General features: G+C 44.4%; 1 protein-coding gene across 1 annotated transcript in view; it reads left to right on the top strand.

Moving 5' to 3' along the window:
* Positions 1–5,049: 5,049 nt before the first annotated feature.
* sv2a (synaptic vesicle glycoprotein 2A) overlaps positions 5,050–5,681 on the top strand; it is a 32,025-nt gene continuing 31,393 nt past the window's right edge. Inside the window, exon 1 of the mRNA XM_062400168.1 lies at positions 5,050–5,170. The gene's annotated coding sequence lies outside the window, so the exon portion shown is untranslated. The remainder of the gene's footprint in view (positions 5,171–5,681) is intronic.

Below are 5,681 nucleotides of genomic sequence, written 5' to 3'. Positions count from 1 at the left end.
CCTGTGTCTCCAGAATTTGAATAAAAAAAACGTCCCCTTCTCGTACACATCTCACAATCTTTATTTTTTAACAAAATAAATATTTAAAACATTATCTGAAACATTTAAAAAGCAGCGTGGAAATGTACAGTAGGATTAAATATTTTAAAATCCAAGCGTCCTGCATGATATGTCCAGTCAGAGTAAAACAGTCTGAGAGTCGATGTGCAAAATGCTCAACACACGAACAGGAAACGTACAGAGTAAGAACAAGGTCCTGACAGGAACCACTAAAGATACAAAACACTCACAGTCGCTCCACTTCCACACATTACATTCAGGGGAATGAACTTCACTGGTTTCAGACGTTAGTCGGTAGAAAACCGGCCTGCTGTTAAAAGTAGGAACGATCATTGCGTTGCTGTATTTTGAGATAAAATAGACCAAAACATAACGGAACCTTCTTCCATCCTTTGTTTTATTGACATGCACTTTGAACCTGCGTCATGCATCGTCATGTTTCACCTGATGACCACAGACGACCGAGCAGAGAGAGACGACCTTTTGTCTAAAGTTCCAAGGTCTCCACGTGGTCTTCAAAGCAGAGCATTAAAAAAAAATCAACCAGGTCAGAGACGAGGAGTCCAACATCTGAAAGTTCACCACCAGCGACTCCCCTGCTCCTTCCCCGTGCACTGCGGCTCCTGCAGGAGGCTGTAGGGTCCACACAGGTACCCGGAGGTGGAGGGCCCCAGCCCCCCCAGCTGGCGGATGGACTTGCACACGGGGCAGGGGTAGTCGGACAGGCCCTCGATGTCCTCGAAGGCCAGGTTGACGATCTGGTCGCAGCAGGGGTCACAGTACAAGTGGCCGCAGGAGAGGCGCTTCAGACGCGTCTCGTAGGTGATGCAGCACTGGCAGTGAGGGTGGTCGGGGCCCAGCGACAGGGAGCCGGTCAGGGAGCTGCTCTCCAGGCTGCCGGCCTGACTGGAGCTCAGCTTGGTGGGAGACCTGAGGGACCAGGACAGTTAGGATGTGAAGGACCAGACACAGGAGATGAAACGAATCATGACATTGTCAATCAATGGAAGAATGGAACTTTAATAATCTATTCCTCTGGAGGAGCTAGAGGTTTGTTATTCTGGGTTGATATTGTTTTATTGATTTGATTCAATTAATACTAAAATACATAAAACAAATTGAAATGTAATTCAATCATAATCTACTAGAATGACTAACTAGACTAAACTTAGAGTCCCCTCGTGAAAACAGATTTAAATACACTCAATCCAGGTTTATATTTTCATATATAAATATCAGATTCCTAAATATTCCTGATTGGTTTCATCCAGATCTTTGATTTACTGTCAAAACATTAAACTTGTTGGAAGGATGGACCCAGAAAGAACTCAAACTTTAAGAACATAAATTCAGATCTAGATCACTTCTTCTTTAACATGTTTGATTTTGACATTTGATGATTTATGGATCTTGATGGAACCAGGCCCGTCCAGTAGACTGATATCTGAGTGTGTGAGATGGAGCTTGATGGAATTTGAAGGAGCCTTTGGGCCTCGGTGACTTTCTGAGCTCTACTGAGAGCTGCTCTATGTTCTGAAGCTTTTCTGGTTCCAGCTTTTCAAACACGAGGAGGATGAGCTGCTTTTATTGTGGCAGCGAAGAAGGTTACACGTTCACCCCCGTCAATCTGTGGGCGTGTACGTTCCTCACTGAATCGATTTCAATGGAACTTGGTGGAAAGATGGGACATGAAAGAACCTGTTACATTTTTCTATGGCTCCAGGGAACGCAGTGCATCCAGGATTTTATTTATTATTGAGATAGGGGCGTTTCTCCTAATTTTCTTTAATTTCTCAGAGAATAATTGATAATGGAAACAAATCAGACATATCCAGTGGAGCTGATATCTAGGAGATTGTGGAACATGGTGCTGATACAAATAAAAATCTGGATCTCGTGAAATTAAAATGTGTTTTCATGCCATTCCTGTTTGCTCTGATATTTTAGCAAAGAAACTCAGCTTACTAAAACGGTTTGAAGACACAAACCCTGAATAATCCCAACAATAATGATACTACTCATTAATATCCTCAAGAATCACAGCTTGTTTGTGCAGCAGCAGTAACAAGATGTGATTTGTCCATGGCAGTAAATTAATAACTGGTAAAACCTGAAATCTGCACAGTTGAGGTGGAGCTAAGGTGGTGGTTGCTCAATAATAAAACTGTAGAGGTGAAGGTTCACTGAATCGTCACATCTCAGCCTGTTGCTGTGCTTCGTTCATCAGCTGCAGTGGAAACCTGCATCACTGATAAACTGAGTCCATAGTGAAATATCCATATGGCTTATTGAATGGTTTGTGGTGATATTCAGCTCAGAGGAGACAGGTTGTGTAACAGGATCTGATCTCACTGAGAAAACGAGAACAATGATGACTCAGGAAAACCTGCTGTCATAACAACTGGGCAGCGATGGAGATTATTTCACCTTTAGAATATAAAAAAAAGAAATCTGAATTAAAAACTGCGAAATCATGGTTTAAAATCTGACCTCGATTTCAAAATTAAAATAACAATTCAGCTTTTGCCTGATGTCATTCGCAGGGAGGATTACACAACTGGGGATTATTCAGATTATGACAAGAGATCAATAATCCTGTTTGTTATCGGAACCTCAGAGGTGAAGACACCTCGTGGATGATCGTCGGGTGTAAATTGAGTAATTGAACGATGAGCTCTCACCTCGAGGACGAGGAGTCTTTGAAGCAGTCGCAGCTGAGAGCAGCGAGGATCCTCCAGAGCAGATCCATGCCGCCTCCTGCTCTCATGGCCACACGCACGTTTCCTCCCGATCCATCTTATTCCATCAACACGACACCGGAGCTGCAGCTGAATCTGTGTCAGGAGCAAAACCCACAACGAGCTGCACAACCGAGCGAGCAACACACCTTCTGCTCCAAAGGTCTCACATGTGCGAGTGAACAGGGTGAGCCGCCGCCATCATCATCATCTTCATCATCATCACTATCTTCATCTTCATCATCATCTGCAGGCCTGTGCAGGAGGTGAACGCAGCTCTGTCTTCATGTCTGTGTGTGTCTGTGTGTGTGTGTTTGAATCTGTCGATGGTTTCTCTCTTAGTGTCTCCTCCTCCTCTGCAAATATACACTGTCGACGCAGGGGGGCGCAGCTGAGGCGCTTTCATTTGCACCGATCAGACGCACACAAATATATATATAGCTATTTTAGTCATACATACATTTAAACAGCAGATCATATAATAATAGTAATAATGATAATTTGTATATATATATATAACCTATATAAGCCTGGTTTCATGGTTAATGACGTTTTTATCATCAGTAATACATGAAGTGACCTCCAGGTGGTGACAGGTGCTCAAAATCCGAAGCAATTCATTGTTCCCTAATTTAATTCTAAGAATTATATTTCAACCATTGAAGAATTTACCTCACGTTCAGCTGTGATGCTGAATTTCATAAAGTTAATACACAGGAACATGAACTGATACTCAACCTAGTGAATCACGTTGCATCATGGGTAAACCTGAGAGACACAAGAGAGACCCTAACACATGAAGCTTTAGTTCCTTCAACAACCCTGTATCTCTAGAAATCATCCAGGGACGATTCCACACTTTAGGATTCATGTGCAGAGACATTCCTTGGTCTTCAGTAATGAATGAGTCCAGGACACTGGACCTTGTGTCCTCCAGGTCGAGGTAGTGTCCATGTTCCATGTTCCAGTGGAGAACTGTGATGAAACATTACAGTAATGTTGCTGCTGTGGTTTTCAGGAACATGTTGATGCTAATGAAACTTTAACCCTTTTAACATCCACTCATCAGTGAGGGTGGAGGAGCTGCTGTCTGCAGATAGCAGCTGATCAATAGATGACCCACAGAGACAAGAGCAGCTGGAGGCCTGGAGCGAGATGACGGAGCTCATTAGATCCTGGTGACAGTCATACGACAGCTGGAGAGTCCGAGTGGATCTGACTGAACGACCTGATGGAGGCACGGGGGGGCACTTTGTGGTTTTAGCTTCATCGGAGGTGAGAGTATCTACATCCTGAGTACAGAAGCATTTCGATTTCCAGGATGAATGAATGAAGGATTTCTATGATTTTTAAACAGTCTTTAAGTCATTTTAGGAAAACTAACTCTTTGCCTGTTTGGATCACCACCTCCTCTATTAAAACATATTGTAGATCATTTCAGAAACAGTTCAGGGAACAAACTGAAGCAGCTGGAAATATTCCTCAGCAGCCGGTGGAGCCCTGAAAACACTTCTAATGATAAAACACTAAAAGTATGAAACACATAACAGATATAAAACAAAAACTGGCTTAAAACCTAAAAACCAAAGTGTACAATTTGCCAGACAACATGCAAAGGTTATTGAGTTATATTTAGGTGTATTGAGTATATTTCTAATGCATTTCTCTTGTGTATGAAACAGGCTGAATGTAATTATACCACAGGTCCATGTGTTATTCTCTATCTTGTACTTGGTCCTTGGCTGATTCTGAACCTCTGGACTAAGTCACGGAAACACAAACACATATATAAACACCAGCCTTACAAGATGAATGGGACTTCCGCGGTTGCCCACCAGGGGCATCAGTGTGCAGGGTTTTCTCTTTCTGTCTAACGAGGCCAATTAGAGGCACGAGCGGGAGCACGTGCAGGGAGAGGCTCGTCTTGCACAGTTCACTGCACCAACCCACTGGTGCAAATGGAGCCTCTGACTGGGAGACGCGCGGAGCCCGGGTTCCACTTGTCCTGTGCGCAGTGTGACCTTCTAATGTTCAGAGTCACCAAAGTAAAGCAAGCAATCCCCCCCCCCATGTTTTCCCTAAGAGGAGTGGTGTCTGCTGAAAGAGGGATGGAGGAGGAGGAGGAAGAGGAGGAAGAGGAGGTGGAAGAGGAGGGGGCGGTGTCTCCATCCCTCCATCCAGGAAGGATGGTGCGTAAGGGGGCGGAGGGGGAGGAGGGTGCAGCTCTGTGCTGCTACGTCAGTGCACATCACAGGAGCGCACAGGACCTTTTCCTCTTCCAGGACTCGGGGTGACTCCCTGCACAGGAAGGCAAAAAAAAAAGAAAAGAAGTAGCTAATTCCGGTCCCCCTGACACGAGATCCCCTCAAGAGGTGAGTAGGAAATCAAACCACCTCTAAATGCGTAAATTTTACCTGAACATCCATTTTAAAGCGTCAATTTTCGCCGCTGTGTCCGTTTTCCGGTGGGCAAGCAGGAGCTGGAGGACGTTTCTGAATATTTCCTCATGTTTATGGTCAAACTCGACATTTATTTACCACTAAAAGACGATTCATGGGCCTTTGCTGCGCTGCGTAATGACCCCTAAACCTGTGCCCGAAGGAAACCGAGGCACAAGTGGAGCCGGAGTGGAAAAAAATATCGATTATTAGTAATGGATTTTTGAAGATATTCTCACTGTGGTGTGGGCTGGGGTGGGGGCGTAAAAGGTGCGCGTCCCTCTTGTTGTTGCTGGGAGGTCTTGTGCGTTAGAAGCGATCACCATCCTCCAGCCATCCCAGTTTAGAGGATTCACTCTGATGGTAGAGACAGAGGGAGGTAGCAGCCTGTGATGGTTTAATACCTTTTAACACCTCATATCTCCAGTTTCCCATCATGCATCCA

The sequence above is a fragment of the Platichthys flesus genome, chromosome 11 (assembly GCF_949316205.1).
Source record: "Platichthys flesus chromosome 11, fPlaFle2.1, whole genome shotgun sequence".
Classification (NCBI taxonomy): Eukaryota; Metazoa; Chordata; class Actinopteri; order Pleuronectiformes; family Pleuronectidae; genus Platichthys; species Platichthys flesus.
The sequence above is the reverse complement of the archived record's forward strand: the minus strand, read 5'-3'. Positions and strand labels throughout refer to the sequence as shown.